General features: G+C 35.1%; 1 protein-coding gene and 1 long non-coding RNA gene across 6 annotated transcripts in view; both read right to left on the bottom strand.

The window, feature by feature from the left end:
* LOC121419421 (rho GTPase-activating protein 7-like) overlaps nt 1-16,380 on the bottom strand; it is a 99,495-nt gene that overhangs the window by 43,512 nt on the left and 39,603 nt on the right. The gene's annotated exons all lie outside the window — the stretch shown is intronic.
* LOC121419765 lies at nt 11,193-13,093 on the bottom strand. Its single transcript, XR_005970626.1, has 2 exons — nt 11,991-13,093; nt 11,193-11,371 (listed from the first exon to the last, which is right to left on the bottom strand). It is a non-coding gene; the product is annotated as an uncharacterized LOC121419765 (long non-coding RNA).

Genomic DNA, 16,380 nt, shown 5'->3' with positions numbered 1-16,380 from the left:
GTTTGACTTACTGAGCATATTTTCATTCCTCCTTCCCCAAAACCTAACTAAATCCATGTCACGTGAAAATCCAGGTGAAATATTCATGCTCAAAATGGCAACTAAAAGCAATCGAAAACTTCCGAGACTTTTCCTTACATCTATGATCTCCCTTCGCCAATTAACGCCTAATTGCTCCCTTGGTGACTGTGTGATGTGGGTTTATCGGTGAGTCACTCCACTAAAACCAGATATGCTCTGGGGTTTAGGGGGAATTACAAGGAGGGTTTAACAGGACTTCATTAAAGCATGTAATCAGGCTTAATGTGTCACATGAAATCAATTTTCATCCATATTATAGGCAGTAGTTGAGGTCTCTATGCAATAACCTTTCCGCAAAGGGAAAAATCCAATTGCCGTTTTCATTGTATGAAATGGCCAACACAAACACATTCCCCTTCAGACATACAATATCAACTGAACCCTTCAAAATACATGACTGATTTCTCAAATATTAACAAACCATGCTGTGCATTAATTGAAATAGGGTTAGCTGTTTAACAAAGCTTCAATAAGACAAATGTTGTCTAGGCCTACAATGATTAAAATGTTTATTTTTCTGCAGTCTCATTTTTGAAAAAAGTGTAAAAAAGCATAAATCCCTTACTTGGGGGTAATCTGGCACAAGTTCAAACCACAATTTGATTAATTTCTAATTCAAAAGCCTTGAGTACCGTTAGTAAATTGATTGCACATAACTAATACAATGGATTGAGGCATTGAATTTGTAATGGCTTGCAGAATGGAGTATTGCAGTTACAAAGAGTTACAACATGAATGCATGAAATTGTGATTAGTTCCAGCAAATCTTGAACTTGACTGATTTATGAGTCTGCTTACTTTGCAGTATCTCTCTATCATTGTGATTCATCGTGATTCATGGAATTTCCTTTCACATCAAGATCGTTATCACAAGGCAGAAACTTGAGGGAATACTCTGAAACCACTTTGAAATGGTGACAAATGACACATGGAGGTAGAAATGCAAACATCTGACTGGGAACAACCCTGGGGAATCATTTCTAACTGAACATATTTGAACTAGTGATATTGGCATTTCCCCTGAAGAATCACCAGAATAGGCCCATTCCCATTAGCCTGAGTTTTCAAACCATCCTACAACATGTTATATTCTGATAAAAACAATTATCCTGAGCAGATTGATATTATAATCATTTGCAACAAAAATGCAATTTGAGGGTTTCATCCACACAATCCTCATTCAGCTTTAATATTTTATAAAATAGCAAAAAAATTATAAATGGCAAAATTGCAAGTGAAAAATCTATACCCTAAGTCTTGGCTGCAGGTAATTTATTCATACAAGTAGGGCCTACATACTTATCGTGATTTAAACAAATAGCCCGAAGAGTGTACGCCCTATAGGCCTAACTCTGGATCATACTCAATGATTCATAGTTACATAGTAAAAAAGCCAATTACTTCGACTGATAGGGATGTTTTTTTCAATATCAAGTTTAATCTTGATGACAACTGATTTGGGGAGAATCTTGGACTTATGGAGAACAACCAACTGACACTTTTCACAAAAGAAATCATTAAAAAAAAAAATCAATGGAGTGTCTGAGCACATGGTTTGCATCAAGTAGCTCTGTGACAAGAGCAAAGCTGGCCTGCCCTGCTGCTGCCCTGCAATTTGAGGGCAGGCGTCACTAATGAGAAGGTGTCTGCATTTTTAACCAGAGGACAAATTTTAACTGTCATTTCAATTAGCAGAATCAAGGCATGAGGACTGAAATGAGATCAAAGTCAGAACTCTAACGCTCCATTTTGATTTCATTTCATTGAGAGAATACTAAAAATTATGGATGTTTAGAATTTCACACACACAATTAAAATATTCAATAAACCTCAACCATGTTAAAATTACTGAAAACATAAATATTATTCATGCACTGACAGTTAACATGATATGCATCTGGTCAAGGTCGGTCAAGGTAATGGATCATGTAGACCCTGCAAAGAGCATAGGTGCTGCAACTATATGTGTCTCTGTATGGAAAGCAGATTGTGGATAATACATAACTAAGGGTGTGTTTATGCTTCCATTGTGAGAACAGAATCAGCGTTTTCAAACGTCGATTCAAAACGCTGATCGTAAACACGGTTCTGGGAGTGCTGTTTATGCTAACTGTTCAGAGGCAAAATCACAACCTCCAGCTGGCTTTGCGCCTTTTTTCGAAAGTTTTTTGTCCGAGTGTTGTTATTACGTGGAGTTAACATGGAGCAATGTGACTGTATTTGCCTGCGGATTTTCATCTCACCGGAAGCATGTACCAAATGACATCATTTAAACATGTTTACGATCGTGGTTCTGTTTATACTTCCCCAGAAAGCCTGATTCTGGTCAAACGACATTTACAAACGCACCTTTTGTGAGTTTACGATTGGCGTTTTGAATCAGCGTTTAAATGAAAAAGCATGGACGCAACCGTGTTTTGGACTAATCACGTTTGGAAATGCTGAATCTGGCCTGAAAAATGGAAGCATAAACACGGCCTATGTCACATACACCATGACCAGAAATTCTAATAAAAGATAAGGAAATATGTGTAAAAGTGATTGCCTTGTTCATAGCAAAAAGGAAGAAATATGCCCCAAAAGAAGAATGGTTGGCACATCTGTGCAAATATCCATTATTTCCGATATTGGGCTAGTGCATACGTATGTATTTCGGGGGGGGGGGGGAGCTGGTAATTATTTTTACACTCCGTAATAAAGAATATGCTAGTTTTCTCATGAGTTTGATTACATACATTCACATGAATTTCAAACCATGTAGATAATTAACCTATTCTGAGCCTTTAAGTTTAACCGGCTTATCCTATCATATATCCTATAAAACTGGGATTAAATAGAAAAAAAACACCATTTCCAAAACAGCTGAATTCAAACAGCACAACAGAAAGAATCATTGCAGAATGTGCACAAAGTCAATGCCACAGTTTCTGAACCCCTAAGACCAAAAGGGTTAAGCTGAAACAGGATGATATGGCATGGTATTTAATTAGAGCAGACCAGGTAGAAGGAAAGAAGATGATAGAAGGACTTTATCAATAGGAATCAATTTGGACGATTGCCTTCTCATCTCTGTATATTTTTTCTCCTAAAGGTTAGGACGCTAATAAACGGACCATGAGTGGATGGGATACGATTCGTGGTAATTGATCAGGAGCAGAGAGAAGACGTATAAACTCAAAATACTTTGTAACGAGGCAGGCTTTGCTTTTTCAAAACTGATTCTACAAAACAAGTGGATCATCGAATCTAGGATAGGTAGAACCAATAAAGCAATAACATTCTTTACCCATCATTTATTGATTTTTCATATTATTTGAGTCCACACTCTGGATTTGGAAATAGAAGATCCCAAATTGTGTACTAAATAAACAAGGTGTCACACACATACAGTAGTAAGGAAGCAAATTTAAGCAAAACGTTTGAAGATAACATCTCAAGAGTTTAAGAAAGTCTGAAAATGTATCATAAAATCATTTTTGCCATATTTCTCATACAAGACAACAAAAGTGTGATAAAAAAATAGCATTCTGAGAGATCAGAGATGAGTGTATTGATTGACTCCTTAGAAGACAAATGGTTGTTAGGAAGTTATCATCGGCCTATTCTTGGATCTCTGAGCTAACAAAAATAAATTGAAGATTTTACGAGACCTGATAGTATTTCTGTACCATTCATCCTGTCTTTAAGATGATGATGACTGTAATACCAGACAGTGACGCATCGTTCCACAATATCTGGCAAGAGACAATTTCATTACACATCCTCTACCAAGAAACCAAACTAAATATATCAACATAACATGCCCCGCGAGCATCGTTTCGTTCCATTCCATTGTTTAATTGACCGCAGTGGGCTGCAACAGGATGGATGGTCTTTTTATATACTGTATGCAGCAAAAGAAAACCCTTTGGGGTAAATCTAATTTCTCTGTAGATTACAATTTACGAGCGCCAGAGACAACGAGATCGTCCGCTAGAGGTCTACCATCTGTATACCTACATAGTAGGGTTACCTAATGTAATTTGAGGGATGGAAATTTGTCTATTATAAAATGGATAGGGCTGATAAATTGATTGCATGACTCGTATAGAGCTCCATTCTTAACACAATAAAATAAAAAGCAGTTTGGAAGATTATTAAATTACTTAGATTGAAGTTTTCATTTGGAGCAATCAGAATTTAGTTCAGGCGGTGCATTTAAGGCTGTGACTAATCTTCCGAAACATATTCTTATACCTCTGTAATCATTGTAGTTGACTCTCTACAACTTGAAATTCACGAGGAACACAAAAATATTGTTGAAAGGAGGGGGGGGGGGTTAGGGGCCAGGGAGAGAAGATAAATCTTCATGATCAAATTTTCCCAACTCCTGATGATCCAGTTAAATATATCTTATTAAATATATATATCAGACCGGATTTAGCTCCCAACAATAGGCCATTAAATATACTTTCCAGGTGTACACTAATGCTAACACTTTATCACTTAAAATTCTCGGTCATATTTGAATTGATGAGTAAAACACTAATGGTACTACAACCCCTAGCTCTTCACATGACAGAGGTTCATGCGAAGAGTTGGAAATGAGATTAATCCTGACACACGTGGCCGATGAAAGAGCTATGTAAAATGCATTGGATGCTTCTTGTAAGGAAAGAGGTATGATGACCCGTTCATATTTGAGTTCTTCCCATTTACCTGTGGAAGTTCACTGCTTTATGAGTATGCATTCCTCACTTCACAACAAAAAAATTGTATCCTTTCAAACTGCTTCCTCTTGAGAAGTGAAGAAAATGGTAGAGAGAGGCCTATATGATCTCTGAGAAACTTGCAACATCTGTTCACGCTATTAAGATTGTATGGTTAAAGCTAAATGATAGTAATTGCAGTAAAACATTAATTTCGTGAGAAAGTCTGTAAAACCAAGGTTAAGTATGACTATATCATCGTGGATCTAGATCTGGTACAGTTACATAAACTGAACTTTGTGAAATCATGAAATCTAAGCTGAAATATGATCACACTGAAGATTGCCAACACAGATAGGCACACGTGGGACAGTGCATTATTATTGTTGGAATAAAGACCCGACGGAAGTGACCGAATCCGCGCTTATTTCTCAGCAATTACACAATTTCTTCCAGAATCCTTTGGCACATATTTTTTATTCATACAAACAGACACTAGGGTGGTCATATGGGATTCTGTAAAAAGTCATTTTGAGATCGTTACCAGAACTGGAATTTACCTTTAAACTACATCCCCTTGTAACTTCACCTCACCAGACGGAGAAATTACCTGATTGGGTTCAACAGAGAAATTTTCACTCATCCCTTTCATACCACAAATTTCACAACCTCTCCTCGCTTATGTTGAATGGGGTAATGCTTACTAATGTGAAAGAGGTATGAGATGGTTTGAACTGCAGAGGTACCAACAAGAACAAAGGGGGTTTCTATTGGACGTTCAAGTCTGGACATAGCATTAAATGCCAAATGTGGATACTCACAGCTACTCGTTCCAGCTAACAAGTTTCGCAGTCCAGATTTCTTGCAATTTTTAACATCATAGAACTAATCAAATCAGAAACCTATCTCATGAAGAACGTTATTGTGTTAGCAAGATACATTTTAGATTTTTAAAAATATCATTAGGCCTAATGTCATTTCATTGTAGAAAACACATGAAGCAAAGTAAACAGGGAGGAACTGGCTATACTCTTGAAATTGGACATTTCTTTTCTCAAGATCCTTCAATTTCAAAGTAAAAATATTAATAATAAAACTAAACAAATAACTCTTCATCAAGACCACCCTAGCTGGTAATAGCTATCCATGACTATTTTGGCATACTTGATAACAAATTGAATCTCCAAATAGAATCATCATCTTCAAAATACATCATCATTGAGATTTTCTAGCAAAGAAAACAGCAATTAGAGAAGTGAAGATGCCACTCTCAAAATAAATCAACCTCCATTGCCATGGAAACATCTACCTCAGAGCCAGATCAGAATGTATTCTCTCAAAACTCGGAATAGAAAACAGTATATTATTTCCTTTTTTTAACTGCAAAAAGAACTAAAGGTGTTACCTCTATTTGTGATGTTTACTTTCAAGAAAATATTCTTATAAAAAATGATGTTTCCTTTTGTGATTTCTAAAAATAAATCATGACTCCTTTTGACAAATCAAATAGAAAACTTCAGAAATCTGGAGTTAACAAATAATATATATTTTTAATAATTCAAACTTAATGATCATTCACTGGTATATTTGAGTCCTTAAATAACCTATGTATGGATGCTAGTTTATTATTTGTTACAGTTCTAAAGATAATTCCATTCAACTACAAAAAAAACATAAACAGCAGAACATCTTCTTATTGTCAACATTCCGGTCTATTTCCTCAGCTCTACTTTTCCCTTTTTTGTGCTCAATTCAGTTAAATTACTACTTTATTTACATGTTAGTGACCATTGTTAAATGTCTTGTATTGTATAATGAGTTTTTTATTCTTAAGGTTGCCTCTTATTCTCTTTCCAATTTCCTTTCCACCTCTTGCTTTCCCTTCTCATTTGTCGTATCCCTATTTCTTTCCCTTTTCTCATCTCTTTCCTCTTCTCTCTCCTCTTTCTTCCTAATCTTTCATACCCCCTTTTTCTTCTTTGGTGACACTTTGTAGTAATTATGTTATGGCCTTTGGTAGTTACCTATGATACATTTCTTTTTCACCTGTATGAATTTGTATTGTATCTAATATCTATTTATAATGTTTACTTTATATTTTGTTATGTTTCTATTTGTACATGTAAACATTCACTTATTTCAGTCTTTGACTGCTTGTGATTGTATTTTGATCCAATATAAAATCCAATATTACAAATTATATTATATACACAAAAATAGTGTTGATGACCTCAAATTCACACCAATTGCATGCTTCTCCTTTATGTCATAAATATAATTATAAACTGAACTTGCTGGTTTATATTTTTTTCATTAGTAAGACTCCCTGAGGCATCAGGATTCAAATCACATCCATCCAAGACACTACTTACCATAGCAGAAATATTATCTATTATTTTGTGGGTAAGATAATCATTTTGATAAATGGTGCCTCATCCTCTCAAAAAGCTCCAAGCACCAGCAAGCTATCAGAGCATTTTAATTTTCAAAATGTGTTCCATTCTTCCCATTTAATGATACAAACTCTGATCTAGCTTGGGTTAAATAATCCAATACAGTATTCAAGAATATATATTCCTTTAGGTATTTGAAGAAAGACACATGCCGAGGATTACAGAGTACAACAGATTCAATTTAAAACGCAATACAAGGAACTTAAAAGTTAATGCCAGTATCTATTCAAACAGAAATATGATAATAAATCATCTTGGCATAGATTTTACCATACATGTACAATGTATTATATTTTACCCTGTGCACTTTACTATTGTCGACTATAGTATGAGAGAAAAAAAGAAGAGAAAAGAAAGGATGAAAATCCTTGAAACAGAATGAGCAATACACTCAAAATTGTGACCTGAAAATTAGCTGGGTTTGCAAGCATTTTCATTTCAACGATATCCCATCCATCATACGTCTCAAGATCACGCTTGTATTTCATTGATGAACTTGTCGTTAAGTTATCTTAGTCCCAGTAAAGTTTAGCCTAGATTGTTATCAGCGCTGGAGCTCGAGGGTGTACCGGTTTCTCGGACGGACGAGGATCAGATGCTATTTTGTGATGATTGATCTTTCATATTTGCAGAAGGAATAATACCCGTGGAATATATGTTTCAATAACAAGGTTAGGATTCGTATGGGTGATATATAGCATGATCTTGCTCGACATTAGCGGTGGCCCGGTGGCCCAGGGCCACCAAAAATTCATCTCGGGCAACCATTATTGAAAAAATGTTAAGTTTTGGTGGCCCGAATCGGGCAACCAATAATTTTCAAAGTAGCGCAATTTTAAAAAAATTAATGTGGAGCCTTGTATATAGTCCTGATCTTGATGGACATGGAAAAGAATGGATGGATTAATCAATATACCTTTTGTTACGATGGGAGAGATTCAAACTGATTTGTGACAATCTAGTGTTAAACATGAAATTGAACAGTCTTATAAGCTGAAAATCACCCTCACTTTCATATATTCAAAATAATAAAACCTTATACCCCGTTCAGATCTACCGAAAATCTAGAGTGCTCATGGAGGCTACCGCAGGTCGTCCTAGACGAGTCGTTAGATCTAAACAGTCAAACGAAAAGCACGAATCTGAGGGAATCGCGAGAGGAAATTCACTCTAGACAGTCTAGCACAATCGCAGCATCACACGGCGTGATCCACTGTTGGACTGTAGATCTAAATGGTCTCGGCCTGAACGCAGCATAGAAAACGGAAGTCCTTCATCAGAGCGCGCGCTTCTTACGTATATATGCACGTGCTAGTCATCGTGTAAAAAATGAGGCCGGTTTGCCAAACATATACTGACAGAAATAATATGACACTTTTGACTTTTATAATGTATACTAAAAATTGTGTTACATTATATATATATATATATATATATATATATATATATATATATATGGGTCATTCCACGGGGTTGGGGCAACAGCACTTTTTTGTGTTCCTTATGAATTGTTAGCTTTATCCTGAAAATGTGTTTGGTGTTTTGATGTTGCAATGTGGTTTTGTTGGAAGGCAGTTATGTAAGCAATTACTTGATGCAGAAATAAAAATGTTGAACTGCAAGTATTATTGATGGTGAGACTTTAAATGATGATGTCCAGACTCTTTTTTGGGGTACCAAGTGTGACATCCAAAATGGTCATTTTCAGTTGAAGATATCTAATCAAAAGATAGACTTAGTCAAATTCAAATGGCCATAATTGATAAAGCAACATTTGTTTAATAACAAAACAGTAATGGGATAGCAAATGAAAAGAGACTTCATATCATAAATCACTCCTACAAATCGGCATACCACCGTTACATGCGATGTCCTCGTTTATTTTTTTCTGTAACGGCGGTAATGTGGTTTATATCTAAAAATCAGAAATCATTTTTTCCAAAATTATGTGTCAGATATAAAGGGCAGGAAGTAAGCAACTGTTAATCAAAAGATTAGCTTTGAAAACCTATGGTAATGTTATCTAAATTAATCGAGAGTCGCCGATGTTTTGGGCGATGTCCGGGCCAAATTTGTAACGGTGGATCACATTTCATCGCGTATGTAAGAAGGAGACACCGGAGAAGAGACCGTCGTTGTATCAGACGGACGGGTTGTTAGCCGAAATCCACATGCACATGAACAGCTATGATAGCGGGTGTTTTGAAGCATTGCAATTGGGAATATTCCTGCAATGTCTGTGTAACGGTGGATTGGATATCCACGATGTTTTCCCTTTCAAAGCGACGTAAGTACGGAGATTTATCCCGATACTCGTATTTTGAAACTAGTTAAACCATATCTTTAAAATATGGAACTGTATTACCATGCAGAAAGTGTTTTTAAGTTTGAAAAATCTCGCTAATTTTCCATCATCTTTCACTTCGGTCCCACATGTAGCTTCTCGTGTAAGTGAAATATGTGATTGAGACATTGCCGTGTTTGTTCCAGATTTGCTGAATGGTTCCAAAGAAAATAATGCTTTTATTACTGTGATTCCGTGCAAACATGTTTTGAATGGTAGCTGACATGATTCAATCGTAATTTAGTTGATTTTTTTTACACAAAAATATGTTGATTCAATAGGCCAATGGATACTCAGAAACAGCTCTTTCCCTGATGATCATGACGGTGACATCTCAAATTTGGTACAAATTTTCTCCTTGTTTAAATTGGCTCCTACTGATTCTAGGTAATATGGGTATTAAAGACCTGATGATCAAATTTGAATTTGCAAAAAAAAAATGAGAATTTAGAACCAGTGGCGGCGCCACGGGGGAGGCAGACCCCCCCCCCCAAAAAAAAAAAAAAAAAAAAAAATTTTTTTTTTTGCTCATCAGCTGATCCCAGCCCGAAAGGAGGGGGGAGGGGCAAAATAATTTTTCTGTTACTACCCCCCCCCTACACATAGTAGATGGGCTTTGTGTATGATGAAGCATGGGAATAATTCAATTACTAGTAATTCTTAGCTATAGGCTTAACCTTCCCAAAACTTTTCATCTTGTTGAATGTTGGTATACTTTTCAGCACTCATTCTTTTTCCCTCAGTTCTTTCTCCGTTTTTTCAATTGTATTTTTTTATTTCTATATATTCAGTTGTTAAGGATTTTTTTTCAACCGTATTTTAATTTATATTTATTCAATTGTTAGGAGAGGGGGTGGGTATTTGTTTTATCAGAAAGCAAAAGCCTTTGTGATTGTTTTCAATGTGATTTTTTTTATTGCAATATAACGACATTTTAAAAACATGTCCAAGCGAAGAAAAGAAAAAGTGACACAATCGAGTTTGTTTCACAAGAGTTTATTTGCTGTATCAGAAGGTAAATTGCAGATTTGAATTCCATTAATTCATTTAATTCCAATAAAACATAAATATATTATGTAATTGCTTGAACAATTAAACTTCATAGTTGAAAATTAAATAGGATGGTCATACAAAACTAAATGGAATTGTCGAGATAACCACCCTTGATTATAATGCAGAATAAAATTAGATTAAATTCATCCATTGAGAAACGAAATTAAAGTAAAGATAATTTATGAAAAGGTACCGGTAATGGGCAAGTAATTGTATTGTGAAAACAAAGTAGAACACAAGAAAGCAAATACAAAAACCTTGTATAAAACAACTTTATATTTAATTTATGAACTAGGAAATGATGAATTCTAATTGCTATGAAAAAAATACAAAGTGAGGGTGTATTTTGCAAGAACAGATCAGATTCCTTGTCATTGCCCTAGTAATCCACCCCCCCCTTACTTTAATGAGAAAATGTCAAGACATGTACATGAGTAAATGATTTCATATAATAATATAAAATATCGTGGAAACAATCCAGCAAGTTTTGTTGATTAAAATGTAATAATTTGAATTGTGTAAAAAAATAGTCAAACTTCCAAATACTATTTTTCTCAAATAACTACAGGTAGCCTCTGTTGAAGGTAAAAATGTATATCTTCAGTACATGAAGTGTCAATCTGGTGACCTGTACTCCTGGCCTGATGGCGAGGCACAATTCTACCTCTATCTATTTTGTGACATTGACATAGTCCTCTTCCACACAGTTGTCGTTGGGTCACCGATCATCTTGAAGTTCATAAACTTGTAACCTGAATGCAGAGAGAAATATTGCATGTTATTTCTTATTGTCAGGTTTAGTGTACAGTGTAATATTTTTTTTTGCATTTGCCAGTAAGAAGTTTACCATAGAGTTTTTAACCAAAGGAAAAGATTGTAATTTGCAGTGTTATTCTTGAACATTTATTAGAATAGCTTAGTAGAAATAATACATTTTACTTTCTTGTTCACAACTCTATGTTCAAACAACAGGTGTAAGTTTTTTTATTCAATTTGTCCACTAAGTACTTTACAATTGTCCTTTTGGCATGCTGGAACTTACTGTTTTATCCAATGCATTTATTCCAGTGAAGACATGATTATATTTTAATTAATGTCACTTAGAACTACATTACCATGTAACTGAGGTAAAATAACTTTAATAAGTTACATGTAGAGTAAACAAATTGAACAAGTTATATGTGTAAGGTATTAATGCATTGTCCATGAATTGCATGCCAACTTTGTGTTGTTTTGTCTTGAAAAACCATACATGTAGCTTAGAAGAACTAAACTAGTACCTTTTCCCTACATCTTTTTCACCCGAGTATTGTATCAAAGGTATCAAAATTATAATCGTGTACATGTATGAATAAAAAAAAAACATTTTACCTGTTCATTGATGCATTTTAGAAGCTTGCCTGTAGATGTTGTATTTCTACACTTGAGTAAGATGAGTTAACTCGCATTAGTGTGTTGATACTAAAAGAATGGCAAGTACATGTAATACTATTCAATATGATCATTACAAGGACATGATGTCCATGTAACGGAGGTATGTACATTTGAAAGTAATACCGTGAAGGAGATATTTTAAAGTAATAAAGATTTGGAGATCATAAGCTAGCACTCTTTTGTTTTTTTCCGCTTTAGACAGAAACATTTGTTTCCAGAGATAGACGGAAGTGGAACCTTGAGGATTACCTTAGTATTATTTTAAATATAAATTTATCAATAATTTTGTACATTTTTCCTTGTTTAAACTCTAATTTAATTTGCTTTTATTTGCAAAGAATTTGACATGCAAAATGTTTTTCTTTAGTGTAATCAATTGATCTTGTGCAAATATTCTAAGGCATGAAGTGGAATTTGGTGTGTAATGGCCATTAATGGACATTAACTTAACATTGCTTCTAAGTATACCTCTGTTACTGAGACATGATGTCCATGTAACGGTGGTAACACCAAAAATAGAAGGTTATGCCAGAAAGAGTAGTTTATTTTTTCCAAAGAGAATATTCCATTCTGTTGAGGCATGACTTCTCTCAACTATTTAGTTCTACATGCCATCATAAATTCAATTTTCTAGACTGGTGAGAAAAAAGAACGACACAGAACATGGCACTGGTATACACACAGAGCATCAAGTTCCATTTATTGATGCTAAATCTTTCAAAATATATATGCCATGTTGAAAAGTGTGGAATAAAATGACTAACAATGTTGTTAGCAAAATATTTATCAAGAGTAATGGAGATCAACCCCTTTATTTTGACAGTGGGAGAGCATAGTCTTAGTAAGGATGATAAATGATGTCCATGTAACGGTGGTATTTTGTCAAATCTTATTTCTCAGTTTACTCCAATATGCAGGGTGGTATGAAATGCCTGTAAGTGGATTTAGTTGAAGGATTGTCCCATGAAACATATAAGAAATAAAACATTTCATTTATTACATTTCTATTTTTTTACCCTGATGTCACAATTTTTGCCCCAACCCCATGGAATGACCCATATATAAATATATATATCTATTTTGTATTGGTATGTTGATTATTTGACTATGACAGCGCAATTCGCGAATCCAAGGGAGACGTCCGAGACGATGTATCACGTGATCACCGCAGATGATCTAAACGGGCCCCCAATGTTCACCTCGTGTTTTGATATGGAATTCTATACTGTGTTCGTTCTAGATGATTGTCCAGCATGACACCCGAGATTAGATAGACTGGCCAAGAGACCATTGTGTTGGTGAATAAGTGCCAGAACTTTCAAACTTTATGATTTCTATTTATTTTCATAAAACGATTGCTTAAACATAATTGATTTGGATTGAATTGGGTCTTTTGTTAATTTTGACCTATCTTTGTAATTTCCAAATAATATAAATCAGAAGGCCAATCACCTTATTCAGGTGTATTCACATCATGGTTTGATCATTAGATATAAATTTCAAATCATTCATTCTACTGGTAGTTTTATCTTCAAGCATCTCAAAGTACATTGTCCTATATTCTCTCATAAACGTGATGACTGTAACACACTATCTGATCATTGTGTTCTCAGAATAAACATTAATTGAGAAGAAAATGATTCAACTGTACAGGATATACATTTTTTTATAATGAATTAAAAAAAAATGTATAAAGGTATATATGATAATGTTCAAGGTAAATTACTGACTTTGAAATATATAATACATGCATAATAATATCTGGAGTAAATTAAAATAAGATTTTCTATGAATTAATGGCTACATGAATCATTTAATTGCTGGGGGGGGGGGCAATATCATATCAAATGTGTACAACTTCAACCTTGCTACATTAAAGGTCAAGTCCACCTCAGAAAAATGTTGATTTGAATCAATAGAGAAAAATCAGACAAGCGCAATGCTGAAAATTTCATCAAAATCGGGTGTAAAAGAAGAAAGTTATAACGTTTCAAAGTTTCGCTTATTTTTAACAAAATAGTTATATGAAAAAGCCAGTTACATCCAAATGAGAGAGTCGATAATGTCACTCACTCACTCACTATTTCTTTTGTTTTTTTATTGTTTGAATTATACAATATTTCAATTTTTTACGAATTTGACGATTACGACCTCCTTGCCTAAAGCACAAAGTGTTAAGATAATGGAATTCCACGTGTTCAGGGAGAAATGACACTTCATTTCACATGACAATGACATGAATTTTTTTTTCATATTTCATATAATAAAATACAAAAGAAATAGTGAGTAATGTCATCAGTTCCTCATTTGCATACCGACTGACATGTGCACATAACTGTTTTGTGAAATGAAGCGAAACTTTAAAATGCCAAAACTTTCTGATTTTACATCTGATTTTGATGAAATTTGCAGTTTTATGCATGTTGAATTTTTCTCTTTTTATTAAAATCAAGTTTTTGTTGGGGTGGACTTGTCCTTTAAGTCAGGCCTCCATAATCTCTGCACTTGATCTTAGAACAGACACGGCTTATTAGCGGCTTACCCCTCTACCCACGACCCCATGGTTCCTAACCTGGCCCCCTGGTGACCAAACCATATGGCCAAAGCCGCGGACTGAAGTAGGCCGCATCGGAGTCCCCTTTGATTACCCGTAACGAGGAAAAGCGAGATTCTTATGGCAAACATACAATGTACAACAGACAGACCAATAGAGGTTGGCTATGTAATAACTCTGAGCAAACGAAATACCAAATATCCACATGAAAAATTAAAACTAAAATTATAAACTAACTTTGAAAGAAAATTAAGAAATGTTTTTCAAATTTCCTCAGTGACAAATACATGTATATTGCCATGTGCAGTTTCACTATCCGTCCCTAGATGGTTCCAGACTGAGCTGAAAATGTTTATACCACCCTTACAATTTAATTTCTGTTCAACAAGACTGAAGAGGCTTAATTACAATGTAATCTTTGAATTTATTCAAACTAGTTTGCAACTTGGCACTGCAGTCTTGAGTTACATGCCATTTTTGTTTAAGAGGAGAGGAAGTTTACCCCCATGAATGTTCTGTGAATGTGCATGAGGAGCATTTGATTTGATAAGAAACAATTTTCCTCCTCTTCTACAATTTCACAACAGAAGGGACTGCACGTAGACCATGTCTGATGAAGCATTCAGAGGCCAGTAAGGTGAGGGGAAACCCTACAACTTCCAAGGGACGCAACATAGCATGGGGTAGGGTCACAAACTTCTCTACCGAAATATGAGCACAGTGTCCTCTCCCTCACTGCTCCAGCAAAGTACAGTTGAGTTGATTACCATGGTGCCGTAAAGTTTACAATTATGAGTAAGCTCATGTTATCTCACTACATTATCAATATTCTTGACAAGACTGAAGCAAAACTGATGGTGTGATCTCTAAAAGTGCATAAAGAGAAACATTTTCAGCGTTCACACCACAAAGACCATTCTAGCTTTCTACATAGCTTGTTTCGGATGGGAGGGGGGGTGGAGGTTTGTGATTAGAGACAAGAAAATGACAGCTACCTGCAACACAGTGAGCTTATAACAATCAATAACAATGTTTTCGGCAAACAAATACATTCCAATGATGAGGTTTGATTGCTCTTTGATCAAGACAATGTACCTCTAATCGGCATATTAAACATGATCGATTCAATGTCTGGGACCAGCAATACCAAGAAAGAGGCGAAGGCAGATTTGATTAACCTATGTTACCCACTCACCTCAACAAAGACCAGTTACCTCCCCCCTTCTCTTGGGTTCAGAGGGGCGGGAAAGAAAAGTTTATTGAATCAGGCAGTGACTCTTGTCACGACTTCAAATACAGAGTTCTGTTACAAGCAAATACTCAGTCACAGAGACAGGAGAATGAGAGAAAAATGCTCTTATTCTGTTAGAATGGAGACAAAAAAAAAACGACAAAAACTGAGTGACCCCTGGGCGCTTGCACTTTCATCCAAGTGTATGAGAAATTGCTCTTGAGCATGTCAAAGAGGTTGTCTGAATTAATAATAAATTCAACAGATCTGCAGTTCTGGATGGGCTGACAAAATCTCTATAAATTTGATTTACCTTATCATTCCAAAAGTGGAAACAATTAGCAGTAATAGAAATGGCTTTACAAACCTTTCTTTCTTAATAACATCAGATTGGTCTAATTTGATTATCATTAAGAAAATAATTAAGGAACTATTGTAAGAGGGCCAGCAGTAATTTTCTTTCTGGCTGGGGCTTTTCTGTTTTCACCGACTGATATTTTGCAGTGAACCCTAAAATTTATATGGGTTCTTTTGCAATATAA

This window comes from Lytechinus variegatus, chromosome 1 (genome assembly GCF_018143015.1).
Source record: "Lytechinus variegatus isolate NC3 chromosome 1, Lvar_3.0, whole genome shotgun sequence".
NCBI lineage: Eukaryota > Metazoa > Echinodermata > Echinoidea > Temnopleuroida > Toxopneustidae > Lytechinus > Lytechinus variegatus.
The sequence above is the reverse complement of the archived record's forward strand: the minus strand, read 5'-3'. Positions and strand labels throughout refer to the sequence as shown.